The sequence below is a fragment of the Musca autumnalis genome, unplaced genomic scaffold (genome assembly GCF_047663935.1).
Source record: "Musca autumnalis isolate F117 unplaced genomic scaffold, ASM4766393v1 scaffold_1, whole genome shotgun sequence".
NCBI lineage: Eukaryota > Metazoa > Arthropoda > Insecta > Diptera > Muscidae > Musca > Musca autumnalis.
Window position 1 is genome coordinate 289,618,295 of NW_027411644.1, and position 20,826 is coordinate 289,639,120.

General features: G+C 39.8%; 1 protein-coding gene across 4 annotated transcripts in view; it reads right to left on the bottom strand.

The window, feature by feature from the left end:
* Positions 1-20,826, bottom strand: part of LOC141389683 (octopamine receptor beta-3R-like) — an 825,473-nt gene that overhangs the window by 124,679 nt on the left and 679,968 nt on the right. The gene's annotated exons all lie outside the window — the stretch shown is intronic.

Here is a 20,826-nt window from a genome sequence, read left to right on the forward strand (position 1 = left end):
TTCAACTAGCCATTTTAGTTGGTCATCATAGGATTTGGATGGGTCTTTTTTGGTAATAATATTAGGAAGAATGGACTTGCCTAGAAGATCTACCCTCAATGTACACAATCAATCCTCGAACAGCCCTTTAACTGAACTTAAGTGATGATTTTGAACGTTTATGAGGGAGGTAGGAGTAAGGAATTGTACGAAGTTTTTTTTTTAAGTTCGATAAAAACACAAGACCGATACTACTGTCATACAGGAAATACGATGGATTGGGTTAATGAAATACTGGATCCAACTCGGATAAGAGCCAAATTATTCAACATCAGCTTTGTTTGCGCTCATTCTCGTAGACAAGGACGAACAAGGATATATTTTACGAACGCTTAGATGAAACCAAAATTAGAAAGGAGAATATATTTGGCCCAACAATCGGAATGTTCAGTCTCCACAGCGAAACATCTGACAATGGAATGATACTGATAGACTTAGCAGCGACAAAAAGCATGGTAGTTAGTAGTACCAGATTTAAGAATACATATATTGCAAACATAGACTCGAACCCCCACCTTTTTGCAGCGAAGGTACGTAGTCGATTAACAGTGGAAAATAAAGTACGAAGAGACACAAGTCAGAAATTGGACATTGGTAGGCTGCAATTACAAAACATAACCGCTTTGATTTTTAGAATACTGCGACTTTCCATCTTCTGCCAGTTTTTTTGCTACATCGCACAGTGGTCCCACTTGTATGGAAAGGAGTGCCAAAAATAGTTCTAATCGAGCTAATGCCTAGAAATTTTAAACATAGTTTTATAACGAGCCCAAAAGAAAGAGAAACAATTTTAATGGATGTAGGTCCACATTTGGGTATAGCCCCCATATAAAGGTACCGCCCGATTTTTTATATTTTAACGATTTTATCCAAATTTCCCAATCGATTTGGCTGTAATTTTGTATTTTGTGATCTAAGGGAACAACATACCACCTTGAAAGAAATGTTCAATATAGGTCCACGTTTAGGTATAGCTCCCATATAAACGTACCTCCCTATATTCGGTATTTTGACGATTTTAGCCAAATATTCTAACCTAGTTGGCTGTAATTTTGTATTTTGACTTCGGAGGGAACACCATACGTCCGTACAAAAAATGTTCAATATAGGTCCAAGTTTAGGAATAGCTCTCATATAAACGTGACTCCCGATGTTCGGTATTTTGACGATTTAAGCCAAAATTTCCAACCGATTTGGCTGTAATTTTGCATTTTGAGTTCTGAGGGAACACCATACCTCCTTGCAAAAAACGTTCAATATAGGTCCACGTTTCGGTATATCTCCCTTGTAAACGTACCTCCTGATTTTCGGAATTTTGGCGATTTTACAGACGTGGTATAAGGGGAATAACTTACAGGCTGGCAGATGGTGGCAGCTTGATTTCTTTTTATCGTAAACTGGAGACTTTTCCCTGTATTTTAAAAAAATATGGACTTGCCCTTACATTAGTAAAACTCAACATAAATTTATAGCAGTGATATTAAAAATTGCACAAAAAGCCATTTACAAAGAATTTATTTTTAAGGAACTTAGAAAACGAATTTTGAATTTGTTTTTTCGTAAGAATATTTTCAATGCCATCAAGTACTAGGGCGGTTCGGAAACTTCTTAGCCTATCAATGAAAGAGAATAATTAGATTTTCAAAAATATTTTTATTTTTCAATATAATCTCCTGAAATGTCAATACACTTAGTCCAACGCTTTTCTAGCAATTATATCCCTTGATTAAAATAGTTTTCCTCAAGGTCATCAAAATAGTGGTTTACAACTGTAATTGCATCTTCATTTGAGATAAAACGCTTGCCAGCAAGGAATTTTTTTAGATTTGGGAACAAGTAAAAGTCATTGGGAGCTAAATCAGGAGAATATGGTGGGTGGTCAAGCATCTCGTACTTTAATTCGTTGATTTTAGCCATTGTTAAAACACTCTTGTGCGCTGGTGCGTTGTTTTGATGAAAAATTATTTTTACGTTTTTCTCGAATTTGTACATTTAATTGATCCAAAAGGTTGCAATAGTACTCTGAATTTATTGTTTTACCCTTTTGCAGATAGTCAATCAATAAAATAACTTTGAAGTCCCAAAAAAACCGTTGCCAAAACCTTACCATCCGATTGAATTGTTTTTGCCTTCTTTGGGGCACTTCCTCCAGCTTCAGTCCATTGTTTGGATTGTTCTTTTGTCTCTGGAGTATAGTGGTGGATCCATGTCTCATCAACAGTTATGAAACGACGCTTAAAATACATTTTATTTCGCTTAAAACGATCCAAACAAGCTTGAGAAATGTTTATTCTTATGCGTTTTTTGATCGACTGTTAACAAATGCGGCACCCATCTTGCAGAAAGCTTTTTTATCTGTAGTTCTTCATGAAAAATTAAATGAACTCGATCATTTGAGATGCCCATGATATTAGCAATTTCACGCACTTTTATTCGTCGATCATTTAATACCATATCATGCACTTTGGCTACAATTTCTGTTGTAGTTGCTGTTTTTGGACGTCCACTACCTGGTTCATCTTCAATGCTTGTAAGACCACGTTTAAATTCAGCAACCCAATTTTTTACTGTTACATATGAAGGAGCACTTTCACCTAACACATTCACCATATCATTATGAATTTCTTGTCCCGATAAACCTTTTTTATGTAAATATTTAATGACATCAGGCATTTCTAATTTTTCCATTGTAAAAAAATTGCGGCTGCGTCTTTTTTGAACAGCTGTTTCTATATGAAGGAGTTACCAGATCGAAACAAAATTTAACATGTGTTCATAACAGAGATGGAAGTTTCCAAAACACTTAACTTTTTTCTGTTTATACCGAACTTTTTGTGCTAGGCTAAGAAGTTTCTCGTAGTCCGGTCAAAATAGACATGCGGGGTCAAAGGTCATTTTTGGAGGCATTATTCAGTTTTTTTTAATTTTTCTTAAAAACGGTAAGACTTAGCAAAAGCCGACTAAAATAAAAGTTGTAGATTTAATAATTGTCTACAAGAGCGGTTGTGACGATTTTTAAAAAAGACTTACCATTTTCGAGATATCGCGATCTAAAGGTCAAATAAAAAATTAGCCGCGTAAGTACAATATGAGGGGACCCGGTTAAAGTAATGACACTATGTGTTAGATACTTTCATAAGCTTTCAAACGATATCCACTTTGCTGTAATCGGATCGGTAGAACCGGGTCTAACCCGGTTTTTAAATTTGGCCTTTCGGGTCGAATAACCGGCGAACCGGATCCGCAACCGTCGAAAATTATACATTTCCGTAATCAGCGCAACAAACCCTACCTTCTGACAAAACTTGAAAAAAATCGGAGAGTTTTTGTTGGGGTCGTTCCCGTTGGGCTTACAATTATACATGTGGGTTAAATGGGCTATTTTTGCATAAAATGACTCTAACATTGAATCACTTTACTAAACACGCTCCGATTTTGTTGAAATTTTTTTTAAAAGATAGCTATAATTTCTCTCTTCAAGAACATATATATTTTTTGGGGGACAGACCCGGTTACTTCGCTTATTTTAGCCGGTTCGTATGAATATGGGCATATTTCCCCTATAAGTGCATAAAAATCATGTGTTTTTTAGAACAGCTATATATCAAGAATGGTTCCTTCCAGGAAAAAAATTATAAAGATCAAACTTGTAGATAATTTTTCTGTCTACAATATTTACTTTAATCACTTTTTGGTTATATCAACCGTTTTCAAAAAATAAATCCGAAAGCCTAAAAACCATTAAAATTTGACCTTTGACCCCGAATAACTTTTTTTGCACACATGGGATCGATGGGGACTTTTAGGACGTTGCTTCTAACGGCAAACCCTAGCTCTCCACCAAAATTCAGCCGTGTGGGAATTTTTGCTATTTCAATGTCTATTTTGACCGGACTATCGTATAAGCTTCATTTTGGAAATTGTACATTTACCTGTAAATGTTTTTATAATTTCACTCATAAGCTACGAATGCTTTGCGGATCTTTTTTTCGTTTTTAAGGCACCACATACAAATATCAACTTCTTCGACTTGGCATATTACCGCTGTAAATTGACAAAAATAATACTGGATAATAAAATTGAATGTGTTTAGAGAATATTTATTTCAATTGCAATCAAATTTGTCGACATAAATTTTTTGATTTTTGTCCACGGGCGGAACCACAGTGCATCGAAGCCTTACAGCACGTGGTTCATACGACGTTGATATTCACCGTCAACGCAGATTGGCCCGTAGATCTCGAACATCGAAGAATTTTTCTCCCAAACGCATCGATCACTGCCTTATCTGCTTGCGCAAGTAGCCAGGCTTCGGAACCATGCCGAATGAGCTTGGCGGGGATAACAAATTCAGACATCGCTTGAAATAGCTATGTATGTAGGGGGCTGCCGAGGGCTGCTTTATAATCGAATTTGCCGCATGGTCAATATGTGGTCAGTGGTGGATTTGCCAGGTCTATAGCCGCATTGGTATGGTCCAATTATTTCGTTGACCATAGACTTTAGTCGTTCGTACATTATCCCTGACACTATCTTGTAGGCAATAGGGAGAAGACTTATGGCCCTACAGTTAGACCATTCAGTCTTAGAACGGAGCCTCCCGATTTTCGGTATTTTGAAGGTTGTGGCCTCAATATTCCTCCGAAATGGCTGAAATTTGGTATTAAGTCTGTATTCCACATTTTTCTCTTGGATACCTCGGTAGAAGTCTCTGGTATCCAAGTATGCATTTTGCGGCTGTTTGCATGGAGTGGGCAATACTTGGCCAATGTGTTGATATGTTATCGGGACGAGAGGTGCTTTGTTTAAGCAATTGGGCTAGTTGAGTGGAATATGTTGATTCTATCTCTTGTGATTGCAGCTTACCGATGTCCAACTTCCGTATAGTGTCTGCTCATACTTTATTTGCTACGTTTAACCGGGATTGTGCCTTTGCTGCAACAGGGTGATTGTTTGAGTCTATGTTTTCTCCTCGGAACGAACGTACATCTAACAAGCTCGTTGAATGTCTTCCATCTATCACAACGTGATCAATGAGATTTCTTGTTTTCTGATCGAGGACAACCTGATACCCTTATGTATGTCGAGAAGGTTAAATCTGGTGCTGCTAACGATCATGTCTTTTGTCGCTGCGAAGTCTCTCAGTCTCATACCATTGTCACATGTTTCACTGTTGAGACTGAATTTCCCGACGGTTGGGCCAAATATATTCTCCTTTCCAATTTTGGCATTAAAATCGCACGGCCACGGTCATTTGCTTATTCCAAGCGCGTGAGCATGAGCGCAAATAAACCTGATGTTGAAGAATTTTGCTTTTATTCCAATTGTAGCAAGTCTTTCATTCGCTGGGGTGAAGCTGGAGACCAGATGTTTTAACCTCCGACCAACTACAAATCCGCAACCAAACTCATGCTTTATGTCATGGAGCTATAATACAGTGCGTCACCTTTAGGTGTTGTTGTGACGCCTTTCCCATTCCATCGTATTTCCTGTATGGTAATTATATCGGCCTTGTATTTTTTTTAAGTACATTGTATAAAGAGTGTGAAAATTCGAGGTGCAGATTTGCAGGTCATGGTCCTTCAAACTTTTGGGGTGGTCGTCAACTTCAGAGGGGGATGTTTCTCTTTTTCCCTGTTTTTTCTTAGTGGGATGTTTTTTCCAAGGTTTGGTTACTAACCCGACGCCCGAACCCAAGTTTTTATACCCTCCACCGTAATATGGAGGGTATACTAAGTTTGTCATTCCGTTTGTAACTCACCGAATTAGCTATAATTTTTCATTTAGGGTTCTTAGTGATCAAGGAGCTTCTCCACAAAAAGTTATTGTCATAGGTCCACGCTTTGGTACAGCCCCCATATAGCGGTAACGGCCGATTTCAGCTTTTTTGATGCTTTTAGCTACATTTTCAGACATTGACATTTAGAGTTTTCAATGGCCAATAAACTTCTCTACCAGAAGTTATGGGCATATGTCCACGTTTTCTGGCAGACCTCATATGACGGTACCGTCCGATTTCCAATATTTTGAAGTATTTAGCTACATGTTCTGCCCGAATTGGCTATAATTTGGCATTTTGGGTTTCTAGTGGTCAAGTGACTTCTCCAGCTAAAATTGTGTACATAGGTACTTTTGCAACAGAAAGAAAACTAATAATTCCATATTAGCTCAGAGTATTTCATGGTGGAGGGTATAAAAAGTTCGGCTTAACGCTTTTTAACTTGTTATCATTGTTATGGGTGAGTTAAAAGTGGGACCAAGATAAGTCCTGGGCTTTGCCATATTAAAGACGGTCAGGACCGTTGCTTGATATCTTTCATTCCCTACATCTCCGGCTAACTGCAATATAATAATATAGGGTATCAACTATAGATATTCTCCCAATCCTTTCGCACTTCAATAAAGGTAGTAATTTCGACCCAGTACTTTGACAGCACTTTCAATGACGAGTCCGGACATTTCTGTTTCAAATTTGCATATCAATGTCCTTCAAAAATTTTGAAGAGTCTGACTGTTTGACTATTTCGGTTACTCTCGAAGAAAGTAACGGATTTTGTTCTAAGTTTTAACAATGTCATGTTTTTTCCAAACAAAGTGGAAGTGGACTATGTCGACCCACTCTTTCTTTTCCTCCAAAAAGTTCAAAAATTTCTTAATTAAGTGCAGTTTAAGGGTTACCCGAGAATGGTATTGATTACAATGATATAAATATTTTTTCCATGAGCAAGTTCATAATTCCAGAGATGTGGCTGGGACCCATTCCCCTTTGAAACATTAGCGTTTCATCCCTCGAAAAATTCATTAAAAATGTTACCTCTGGACATTGCATATTTTGGTTAAACCTAAACAGATAACAATTTGTTTCCTTTACTATGAAATTGCCTCTCCATGCTATCCAACATCCATCTAGCGGCACTCAGTAAATTAATGTTCTGTCATAAATTTCCCCACTAAAGGTAAACATTAGTGGTTTGCTTTCATCTACCTGTCACAAGCCGGTACGCATTAAAGTTGCCATATGCCTATGGCGAACAACTGAAATGATGTCCATAATGAAGGTAGTATGTGGAGGGAGGAAGTCAACATAAGTGGCTGTGTTTCTAAAAGCACTGGACACTGTACAACGAGCAGATGGTTTAGGTTTTCCAGGCATATGTTTTGCATGTTGTTTTTGTTGTTAATTGAATTATTTGTTGACCTTTCACCTTAATACCACATTATTTCAATTGGCCAACGCAAAAAATTGCTTCGAATGAATGGCAAACGCATTCCAAGCACTTGTAGACCAAACACTCAACGTTGAGAACAAAGCAGGAAAGTTGTTAACATCCTCAAAAAAAAACACAATTGTATCCTTCGTAAGTTGTTTGGAATCCTTAGAGTACTTTTGGGTAAACACTTAGGGCTTTGGTACGAAACAGAAACAGCAAAAGAAAAAAGTGAACAACGTGGCTAAAAGAATCAACATACATTTTGTTGGTGTAAAGCTTATGGGTACGTGAGCAAGAGTAAAGCATAAAAAGGAAATACTTAGGGATGCTAAAATTGTTTTGAAATTCTCATCGAACTTAGTCGTTGTGGTTCTGATTGGGACACTATAGCTTTTTCCTGGGTATGTTCATACTTCTACAGATAATGGTCAAATTAAGTAACAATCCTTGCCAGCGCCAACTTAAATGACTGAGGTCATGAGGCCTTCATGACTATTGCGATAGATCTCATCTTGCTGTTTACCGTGCCATCGTGTCTCGAAGTTCCTGGTCGGAATATGAGACACCCCGCAGTCTCCTCAACAACAACATACGCAGTATCTAACAACACATGTACTTGTTCCGCGACCGGAAGGTGCATCATACCTGTAATTCAATTGCAACGGTCCATGCAAATCGCTAAGTCAGGAAGTCAGTGAAATCGTCGCAGGAACATCACAGTCGCCGTCTGGTTCTAGGGGACTTCAATGCTCAGCATGAGCTTTGGTATTCAATCCTAGGCAATGAACAGAGGGGTATGGCGCTGACCGAGGAAATTGATAGCTCCACATGTTGCACTGGTAACAAAGATGCTCCTATATTACGTTACCTGACAACCCATTATTTCCCTTGGATTATGCCATCTTCCAATCATCGTCTCCGTTAAGAGACCACCCGCCTTCATGACCTCTGACCGCCGTACTTTTCTGAATCATGGTAAATCTGAATGGTAAGGGTTCAGAAAAATTATTAACCGTCGCTTCAGAAAACGGCCCATTCCCTCTGATCCTCAAGTAGCAGAGAAAATATTAGGCGACAGGCATAAGCGGATAGGGTTGCTACGCCAAAATGCCAAGGTACAGGTTTAAGAAAATTGTGGGCAGCGACAGAAGGATGATAGATAAACTGTTATTTTAAACGGTGTGACAGATGCACACTTTACTATGAGCGATATTGCAGAAGTCATACGAAACACGAACCTATCCAAAGCATTTGGCCCACACGGAATATCAATGGTAATTCTTAAGCAACTAGATGAATCCGGAGTTAGGCATTTAACAAGTCTCCTCAAGCTATCGTTTGTCACCCATATTGTAGCAGAAGCCGGGAAAATTGGCAGGTCGGACCCGCTATTGAAGTGGCGTTCCATGATGAGAAGAAGTTTCCAAGTTCCACCACATCAGTATGGAAAATGCTTACAGCATTACACTCCAAATACGTATATATCAGTCGAGGGCTGAACATTCATGGTGGTACTTGACCTATCGAAGGCCATGCTAAGCTGTTCGACGATATAGAGAAGAACACTCTCAGTGTTTGAAACGTTGGATACTCAACTGCATATATGTGCGGACGCCAGTCGTTTGAGGAATTCAGAAACAAGAAGTCCAAACCCCGTAGAGTGAAACAGGGAGCTCCACAAGGCGGATGATATCTCCGGAACTATTTTACCTCCACCTTTGTAAAATTCCACACCCTCCAGACGGCATAGAGATAGTAATGTATGCGGATGAATGTAAGATCTTGGCGTCGGGTCCTATCGTCGATGACTTACCTGAGAGATTAAATGTCTACATAGCTTACATCTAAGGAATATGAAAATATCCGCCGCTAAATCCGCTGTCGGTTTGTTCAACATGTGGTCGCTGATGTCCCGATTCCGACCACAAACTTACTTAGCTGGCCCATTACAGAACATTTGTTCCATAGACCGAACTAAGAAAAGATCTCCAATTCTCTCTGTTTTGTGCTTCGCTTTTTGGAATACCGCAAACTACCACAAAATATTGGGTGTAATGTTCGATAACATGTTTAAGTAGTTCACACAAGTCACAGCTACTATTTGCGACAAGATCAGAAGTAGGAACAAGACCTATGCTGTGCTGCTATTACCAGTGCAGCAGCATAACAAGATATAGTCGATGCGGTACCTGCTTGGGTGTTACGGTTGTTGTTGTTGTTGTTGTAACAGTGTTTGTTATTATGTTTGTATGTTTGTTCTTCTGTTCAATCTGGCTCTGGGTCTATCTCCAGTTCCAGGAAAGTGGCTGCACATATCCATTGGAGTTAGATGAGTAGGTTTGGCTAGGCAGTTGAAAAGGTGTTTTGTGTCGTGCGGGCACATGCCACATACTAGGTAGATGCCTTGCACGGCGCGGTCGATTTCCGTCCAATAAGAATTTAGGCGACTGCAATATCCCGAGCGTAGTTGAGCCTATATACTACTCTAGTTTGTCGTGGCAGCTGACGCTCCTCAGCTGCAATAGATGGGGGATGTATTTCGAGAACTTTATTCACACTACAATTGCTTAAGGCCTTGGGAACTGTATCCGTGTGAATACTATTTAAACCCGCTTGATACGCTTGTTGATTTAGGGGTTCTCTCCTGTATCGTTGGACCTCTCCCTCTAGAGCATGGATATCCTTCCTGATCTGCCTGTATGTGTCGGGCCTACCCACAAGATGGTGATTGGGATGGCTCACACGGTAACATCCAAGCAGGTACTGCAATGAAAGCATCTCATTGTGTTGCTTTACTGGAAGAATCTTTGCCTCTACATGTAGATGGTCCATTGAAGACTTAAGGAAGCACCCTGTTGCTGTTCTCAGGGCGGCATTCTGACAGGTTTGAATCTTTTTCCAATTTGTGTCAAATAAACCCAGGGACCAAACTGGAACCGCATAGCTTACCACAGACCGACTTATCGCGTTATATATGGTCAACAAGGTTTCTTTATCTGCAGCCCAAGTGCTGCCGGCTAGGGACTTGAAGACCATGTTCCTACTTCAGTTTGTCGCAGATAGCTGTGGCGTAGGCCCACGACTTGAAAGTAGTGTCGAATGTGACCCCTAAAATTTTGGGGCAGTTTGTGGTCGGAATTCTGCTACCGTCGACCACGACATTAAATTCTCTTCAAGCTTGGCCGGAGGGTTGTCTGCTCAATGTCCTCAAACAGCGTGGAGTGCCTGACTGCATCAAAGGCTTTTGATAAGTCAAGCGCCACCATCACTGTTCGGCGGCCTCGGTTTGAGTCCTTGACAAATATATGTGGAGATGGCGTACAGCGCTCTTGTCGTGCTGCGGCAACTTGATAGCTATTCCTGATACTGGGGAAGACTAAGGTCTCAGGGGTTTTTGCTACGGGCGAAAAAAACCGAAATCGGCCTGTATGATTCACTTTTGCTGGCATCCTTGCCTGGCTTCCGTACCGGGACCACCCTGCCCATTTTCCAGACTGCGGGAACAATGAGTGTGGCTAGCGACAAGTTGAGAAGTTTAGTGAGATACTCCACTCCCGGCTCATCCAGCTGCTTCCGCATTACCATGGAGATTCCATCAGGGCCCAACACTTTGGATGATTTAGCGTTCCTGATGGCATTCGCAACATCATCCATTGGAAACTGTGGGGGTTCATCCTGGGCAGGAAGATATTTGATGCGACGTAATACTCTCCTCTTCGTCCTGTCACTCTCGGTGTGCTCGACAAACTGTCGATTGAAATAACTTGCGCACCTCTTCGGGTCAGTCAACGTAACGTCGCCAAACATGACTGAGGTGCTATCTTCCCTTCTTCCAGGGTTCGAGAGTGACATAACCCACACAATTCACCTATACCGGCACCAATGTTGCAACTCTTCAGATGATTCAACCACTTGTTCCGCTTATGCTCGCCGACCAGCCTGTTAACTTCCAGTGTCAGCTCCCTGATTCTGGGGTCATTGGGGTTGGTTCGGCGAAGCTCATCACGCTCATTTAGTGATCCCGTCGCCTCTGCAGGGAAGTTTGGTCTTACTTGGGGTATTCGACCAGAGGGATATGGCGAGCGGCTGCAGCAGTGATGATGTCTCGGAACGTCCTTTCCGCTATTCGAACATCAGAAGGATTGGGCAGTTCTCTGAAGCGGTGATTGGTGAACTCTCTGAAACCCGGTCAATCAGCTTTCTTATGATTGACGAATATGCGGCGTTCAGAGGTAATGAAATCGGGTGGTCTGATAATGGAGACAATTATGGGCAGATGGTCTGATCCAAGGGAAATGACGGGTGGCCAGGTAACGTAATTTGTCAGACCAGGTGACACGATGGTTATGTCTGGCGAGCTGTGACACTCTCCTCTAATCCTGGTAGGGGCGTCCTCATTGACCGTGCAAAACGTAGAGCTGTCAATTTGCTTAGCCAGCCCTGTACCTCTTTGGTCGTTTCCGAGGGCCGAATGCCACATCTCATGATGCGCATTAAAGTCCCCCAGGACCAGACGATTATGACCTTCCAAAAGCGGGCTAATGTTAGGCACGTAATCTGAGATACAGCTATTTCTCGGCGGGATGTATACGTTTAGCAACTCTATCTCGGCAGTTCCACACCTGACTGCTACCCCCATACATTCCATGTACGGGTCATTAGAGACAGGCTCAAGCGAGATAGGTCTGTATTGGACAGACTGGTGCAATAGGAAAGCTAATCCTCCACCTCCACTTATCCTTACTTAAGACGTTGTAGCCATCACAACGTTGTAAGATACAGTTGTTGTTGACCTTGGTTTCTTGCCTCGCCGCGACCTTGATGTTCTTCCGACTCATGACAACTCCACTCCATTGCAATTAAATTGCAAAAAGGATGCATTTTCTGGAATTAGAATTGAACTGTATTCATGCAGCAACATAGTCCCTGTCGTAGTCCCTCACGTGGACAAGTCCAAAGCAACCCTTAGATGCACCCACTTCTGTCATCTATTGCATCTCACCGAAGGTTGGATATGGGTGAAGATGCGGATGTGGCAAACTGAGCACAAATAAATTGGTCCTGGGTTTTCCTCTGTCCCGGCACGGACCAAGAATTAGGAGCAGGCATACCGGGATATGCTGCTGGCTGCTAATGTTGTGTGGTTCTGCGTCAATCCGGCACGAAAGATCCCGCTGCCGTGGGATTGTTTAGATTCTTAGTGATCTCCTCCTGTTTGAACCTGGATTGCTGGTTGCTTGAACTCTATATTTTGTTAATAGCGATGGCCCTCCAAGGTTTTTTGTTTATTTAAATATCAAAAATAGATGTTTCCTTACCCTTCCTGGATGGAAGCACTTTTACATAAAATACGTCAATATTATAATAAAGAATATGAAATAAAAAACTTTGAATGTCTCCATTTTAAAATCCTTTCATTGGCTACCGTTATCTCAAATTGCCATCCCTACCTAAAATCAAATAACGTTACTTTTCCGCTAAACAAAAAAATCTGTGTACTTTATACCTTTTTCAGTTGCTGCCTAAACAAACATAATTTTGGGTATTTCTTTTTCAACGTTCTTTTCTACGTTAATGCACTTTTTCCATTCACCATTTTGTTTGATGTCTTCTTTTCCTTTTGTTGTCCTTAGTTGGTGTTTTCCTTTTCATAATCCTATGATGGTGTTATGGACCATTTGGAAGTTTTATGTGGGCAATTTTAGAGCGGAAACAAAACGTTTATGTGAAATATGATTGGCAATATAAAGTGATGGGAATCATTTCCAACAAAAAAGGTGATTTAATAAATTTCTGGAAAGGAAAAAAGTAAACAATGATAATATTGGCTAATTTTTTGAAAAAATTTTCTCATTATCAAGGATTATAAATGCTATTAAAAGTGGAAACAAGTGATGAAATGGCAAAATTAAGGCGCAATAATTATGAAGATTTTAAAATGCGTACAAGACTAAATGCTGGACATTTATATTTATTATTTTGACAATCAATTAAGATTGTTAGCTAAATTTATTCCTCACTTGTTTATGCAAAATCCTAAAAAGAGAACATTTATTGGGGATTTTGCTTGAAAAACTTTTTATGAACTAATTTGTTCACACCATTTGACCAACATAATTTTAAGGGGTGACCCTTTGTTGTAAATCCAATTAAAGCCATTTTTTATGATTTTTTCCCAAGGAAACTTTGAAACTTTTTTAGTAGATGATTTTTTTATGTGATAGAGCGCATTTTAATCTACTTTCTGAGTTTTTCTTGTTTAAAAATATTACGTAGTTTTGTGGCAATTTACCGTCTACCAAACCCTGTTTTTATTAAAGCGTTTTGCGGTGCTAATTCTAGCTCGAAAACTAATGAACCGATCGTCAAATATTTATGTATGCTTATTTAAAACATAAAGATCTAGTGCTTCATCGGTCGATTTTTTAAAAACAGTAGGTTAAAACACTGATATTTTGTGGTCATAAAACGGACAAAAAATTTTTTTAAATAAAATTGATGAAGGAGTAGTTATTGATGTCCTTCATAAGCTCATAAAAATTATATGACAATCGGTTCATTAGTTTTTGAGCTAGAGTTGGCACCGTTTTCAAAATGCCATTTCGAGAAAAACACGTTTTAAGTTTCTATGCTACATACAAATCAAAATGAATTTTTCCCTTCCTACACTCATATCTTAGTCAATTTTGTTCCGATCGACTTGAAAGGTATAGAACCTATTCTATGCTACTTATACTTTAAAATAGGCCAATTATTTTTTTCGATTGTCTAAAATTTTCAAGTGGGGGTCACCCCTTAAACAAATAAAAACATGTTTTAGGATACAAAAAGGCGGCACGCTCAAATATAAGGAGATTATACAAAATCGAAAATAATTTGATAAACAATAATAAAACACCAGTAATATAAAATACACAGTTACAGGTACCGTTGTCGATATCAAAACCAATCGTCAAAATTCAAAGTTATAGTGAAATCTGAAATTTGAAGTTATCAACAGCAAGTGTTTTCTTCCACATTTTATTTTTCCGAAAGTTCATGTAACACCAAAAAGCATATCTCGACTAAATAAAACGATTATGAGATGTGTGCTCGTCCGTCCGTCCATTCAAAACTGTAATCAATCTCCAGGCCGCAATTGTGGTCAATCGTCACGAAGTTTTGTGTGGATGTCGGGTTCAGACCAAAATTGAAACGATTAGTTTTTAGTGATGATCGTAAAATATTTAGGGGGTGAAATGGACCAAAAACAAAATTTTTATCCGATTTTATAGTGGCTCTGGAGGTCGCAATGATAGTCTGATCGGCGTGAAATTTTAATTAAGGTTTGGCCTTACGATAAGGAAGAAGTTTAAAATTTAACATGATGATCAGATAATATTTGGCGGCTTAAATGGACCAAATTCGTTTTGGAGATGAACGCTCTTGGTGAGTATATTAAGAACCCAAAATGAAATTTTCGCCACACGTCAAGTTTCTGAGATATCGCGTAATAATTTTTATACCCTCCACCATAGTATGGAGGGTATATTAAGTTTGTTTTTCCGTTTGTAACGCATTGAAATACTCATTTGCGACCCTATAAAGTATATATATTCTTGATCAGGGTAAAATCCTGAGTCGATCTGTGCATGTCCGTCCGTCCGTCTGTGGTAATCACTCTAGCATCCACAAAAATGGAGATAGGACGCTGACATTTTGGGAAAATGCGTCTTTTGTTTGCAGGCAGGTCAAGTTCGATGATGGGCTGTATCGGTCCACGTTTTGGTATAGCCCCCATATAACGGGTACCCCCCGATTTACGGTATTTTGACGTTTTTAGCTACATTTTCAGACCGATTTAGCTATTATTTGACATTTAGAGTTCTTAAGTGTCCACGTTTTGGTATAGCCCCCATATAACGGTACCCCCCGATTTACGGTATTTTGACGTTTTTAGCTTCATTTTCAGACCGATTTAGCTATAATTTGACATTTAGGGTTCTTAAGTGTCAATAAACTTTTATAACAAAACTTGTGCACATAGGTCCACGTTTTGGTATAGCCCCCAAATAACGGTACCCCTCGATTTACGGTATTTTGACGGTTTTTGCTACATTTTCAGACCGATGTGGCTATAATTTGACATTTAGGGCTCTTAAGTATCAATAAACTTATATAACAAAAGTTGTGGACATAGGTTCACGTTTTGGTATAGTCCCCATATAACGGTACCCCCCGATTTACGGTATATTAACGTTTTTAGCTACATTTTCAGACCGATGTAGCTATAATTTGACATTTAGGGTTCTTAAGTGTCAATAAACTTATATAACAAAACTTGTGGACATAGGTTCACGTTTTGGTATAGCCCCCATATAACGGTACTTTCCGATTTACGGTATTTTGACGTTTTTAGCTACAATTTCAGACCGATGTAGCTATAATTTGACATTTAGTGTTCCTAAGTGTCAATAAACTTATATAACAAAAGTTGTGGTCATAGGTCCACGTTTTGGTATAGCCTCCATATAACGGTACCCCCCGATTTACGGTATTTTGACGATTTTTAGCTACATTTTCAGACCGATTTAGCTATAATTTGACGTTTAGGTTTCTTAAGTGCCAATGAACTTATATAAGAAAACTTGTGGACATAGGTCTACGTTTTGGTATAACCCCCATATAACGGTACCCCCGATTTACGGTATTTTGCCGTTTTTAGCTACATTTTCAGACCGATTTAGCTATAATTTGACATTAAGGGTTCTTAAATGTCAATAAACTTATATAACTAGTGGACATAGGTCCATATTTTGTAATAGCGCCCATATAACGTTACCGCCTGATTTCAGGTATTTTGACTTTTTAAATCACATTTCTAGACCGAATTAGCTATAGTTTGATATTTAGGATTCTTAGTGACCAAAAAACTTATATTCGAAAAAATTATGAACATATATGTCTATGTTTTGGTAAAGCCCCATATAACGGTACCCCGATTTTCGGTATTTTGAGAATTTTACATACAAGTTTTAACCGAATTATCTGTAATTTGAACATTTGACATCTGAAATTCCTAGTGGTCACCAAACCTCTCCACCTAAAATTGTCAAGAAAGGTCGATGTATTGATAAAGCCCCCATATAACGGTACCTCCCGAATTTCAGCAATTTGATGATTTTAATACAATATTAAACCGAACTAGCAGTAATTTGACATTTGAAGTTCTTAGTGGTCACAACACCTCTCCATCAAAAATTGTCAACATAGGTCCATGTTCGGATATAGCTCCCATATAACGGCACCTCCCAATTTTCAGTAATTTTGCAATTTCAGCTACAATTTTTAGCCGAACTAACTGTAATTTGACATTTGAAGGTTATAGTGGTCACCACACATCGGCATCAACAATTTTCAACAAAGCCCCAATATAACGATACTTCCCGATTTTCGGTAGTTTGAGGATTTTACTTAAAATGTTTAACCAACGTAGGCCCATGTTTTGGTATAGCCCCAAAACAAACCTCCCGATTTTCCGTACCTTAGTTTTTTTTCTGGATGAACTTTCTGTAATTTGAAATTTAAAAGCCAACAAAAATTTTGCAACAAAAATGTTTCATTTAAGTTAATATTTTCGTATAGCCCACATACCTCCGAACTAGCTTTTAATGACATTTGAAGTTCCCACGTTATGTACCGATTTTCGGTATTTTGAGGATTCTAACTGCAATTTTTAACCGAATTAGGAGTTATTTGACATTAAAGGCTCCCATTAAAAACTGTCAAAATAGGTCCATGTTTTATTATAACCCCTATATAACAGTACCTTCCAATTTCTAGTCCACCAAAAATTTTCAACATACATAGTTAGATATAGGCACCATAAAAAAGGCCTCCCGAATGAAGCATTTTATGTACATTATCTGACATTTTAACATACCCACTTAAAGTTGGGGATGAAAACTAATTATTCCATTTTAGTTCAGAATATTTTATGGTGGAGGGTACGAAAAGTTCGGCTCGGCCGAACTTAACGCTTTTTTACTTGTTTTTTATTTTCCCCTACAATACTTGCGAAAATAGCTTCATATCTCTATATGGCGTTATTGTAGCTTCGTTTTGATATTACATGATTCGATCCTGGCTACGCCCTTGATTCACACTGTACCTTTTTACTGCATGCGCAACTGAATCAGTGTAAATGCAAATCAGGCCTGCTCGATATGCTCGTTGATCTAGAAGTCCTTGCCCATAGAACCTCTCTCTCTTTCTCAGGAGAGTATGTTTATGAGAGCCTTATTTCAGACCTCCAGTTGGTGAACAGCGTGACAGTAGATTCAGGGGTGAATATTTCATATTTCCTCAGATGGAAACGATATACTAAGCCAGTTACGTAAATATTTTACCTATAACCCATGTCATCGATGATAGAACCCGACGCCAAGATCGTACAATTATCCGCCTACAATACGAACTCTATGCCGTCTGGATGGTTTGGAATTTCAGATAGGTAGAGGTTTAACAATTCCGAAGATATCATGCTGGCTTGTGGAACTCGCTGTTTCACTCTACGAATATACGATTTCCATGCATATAGTTAATTATCCAACGTTTCAAACACAGCTGGAGAGAAGTCTTCTCTATGTCCTCAAAAAGTCAAGAACCACCAAACGGTTCAATTGCACGGACTGTTCTGGTTCCGTCCTCGACTATTATGTGTAAACGCGCTGTGCAATGCTGTTGTGATACTGTACATTTCCGTAATCCATGTTTATGTTCGGCAACTGGGAAACAGTTTATCATCATGTGGTGTAGTGCCTCTAGAATCTTCACTACTGGCGATAGTAATGAAATCGGCCTGTACGATTCACATATGCTGGCATCTTTGCCCGGATTCGGTAACGGGATCACTAAAGTTTTGACCCGTTCAAGAGATATCGTGTATATCAGTTTAGTGAAATTTTTAAATATATTGGGGGAAGTACCGGAAGTTGTGGACCGCAACTGAAACTTACAAAATATGGACAAGATATTACGAAGGCCAAATTTTGGACCAAATCGGTTGATCAGTTCGAGAGTTATCGTGCCCTCCAACCCCTACATATGGTGACATTGGGGTTTTTACACGAAAACGATTTGAGAACCGGTCCTAAACTAAACTTTTCCGAAATTTTGTGTGAGAGGTACCCGATTAAAACTAAATTCGATTAAAAGCAAAATTCTTCAACATCAGCTTTATTTGCGCTCATGCTTCCACTGAAGACAAGGACGAACAGACCAAAGATATATTTTACGAGCGCTTATAAGAAACTTATGACCGTTGCCCTGCCCATGACATTAAAATTATTCTAGGCGATTTTAATGCCAAAATTGGAGAGTAGAATATCTTTGGCCCAACAGTCGGGAAATTCAGTCTCCACAGTGAAACATCTGACAATGGTATGAGGCTGATAGAATTTGCAGCTGCAAGAAACATGGTGGTTAGCAGTACCAGATTTAAGCATCTCGATATTCATAAGGGCGCCTGGCTGTCGCCAGATCAAAGAACACGAAATCAAATTGATAACGTTGTGATAGATGGAAGACATGCATCAAGCGTGTTGGATGAACGATCGTTCCGAGGTGCAAACATAGACTCGGACCACTACATTGTTGCAGCAAAGGTACGTTCCAGATTAAACGTAGCAAACAAATTGCCAACAGACACAGCACGGAAGTTGGACTTCGGTAAGCTGCAATCACAACAGATAGACACAGCATAATCCACTCAACTGGCCCATCTGCTTAATCAAAGCACTCCTCGTCCCGATAACATATCAGGACAATGGCAAAACATTGCCCACTCCATGCAAACAGCCGCAAAATCAGTACTTGGATACCAGAGACCTCCACCATGGAATCCATGGTATGACCAGGAGTGTCGTGCTGCTACCGAAGAGAAAAATGCGGCATATAGGGCTACTTTACAATCAGTAGCAACGCGTAGCGCACGAGAGAGGTATCGGGAGAAAATGAGAGAGGTGAAACGTCTTTTCCGCAGGAAAAAGAGAGAGATGGAAAAGCGGGAGTGTGAACAAATCGAGATGTACAGGAGACAGAATGAAGTCCGAAAATTCTACCAAAGAGTGAAACATCAAACTGATGGCTTTGGAACTGGCACATCCTCCTGTAGATACCAGCAAGGTAATCTGGTAACTGATACAGATAGTGTGCTAAGAATATGGAAAGAGCATTTTTCCAAACAGTTGGTATCCAATAGTAGCGAAGTCGACGAAGATACCACAGATCCAATCCCAGAAGATGGTATTGAATGTATACCACCCGGCCAAGATGAGGTACAGACAGCAATAAACCGGCTGAAGAATAATAAGGCAGCAAGAGCTGATGGCCTACCAGCCGAGCTGTTTAAAACCGGAGGCGACACTCTGATAAGGTGTATGCATCAGCTAGTTAGCTCCATCTGGCAGGAAGAACGCGTACCCGACGATTGGAACCTGAGCATCCTGTGTCCCGTCCATAAGAAAGGAGGTAAGACTTTATGCTCCAACTATAGGGGCATAAGTCTTCTCCCTATCGCCTACAAGAGAGTGTCATGGATATTGTGCGAACGACTAAAGACAATGTTCAACGAAATAATTCGACCATACCAATGTGGCTTTAGAGCTGGCAAGTCCACCATTGACCAGATTTTTACCCTGCGGCAAATCCTGGAGAAGACCCAAGAGATGCAGATCGACACAGATCACCTTTTTGTTGATTATAAAGCAGCATTCGACAGTCCTCTCCGGTATTCCATGCAATGTCTGAATTTGGTATCCCCGCAAAGCTCATTCGGCTTTGTAAGATGACTTTAACTGATACTAGGTCCTCAGTTAAAATTGGAAAGAACCTCTCCGAAGAGTTTTGTACCGAAAGAGGTTTCAGGCAAGGAGACAGCCTTTCAGAAGTGGCACAATCTACACAAATAGCCACATGTTACTTACTTATGCTGATGATATAGACATCATGGGACGATCAGTAAAATAAGTAACCGATACCTTTATGAAGGTCGATGGAGAATCTGCTAAAGTGGTCTGGCGGTAAACGGCGAAAATACCAAATTGATGGTGTCGACGCGCAAAGCGTCCATAGAGCTCGGACCAACTGTGGAAGTTGGTACCTATAATTTTAAGGTAGTTAAAGACTTCGTCTACCTCGGCACAAAAATAACACTATACAAAACGCTGATACTACCCGTGCTAATGTATGGCTCCGAAGCATGGGTACTTGCGCAAGCAGATAAGGCAGTGCTTGGTGTGTTTGAGAGGAAAATTCTTCGAAAGATCTACTGGCCGATTTGCGTTGACGGTGAATATCGAAGTCGTATGAACCACGAGCTCTATCAGCTGTACAAAGACATGAATATAGTTCAACGTATCGAGATGCAACGATTGCGTTGGCTAGGCCATAACATAAGAATGCATGCCACATGGCGGTGCACGCAGAATCGGCAGGCCTATGCTTCGATGGAGCATACAAGTGGATGAAGAAATGAAAAGGCGCGGTATTCCAGAAAGCGAAGCGAAAAACAGAGAGAATTGGAGATCTTTTCTTA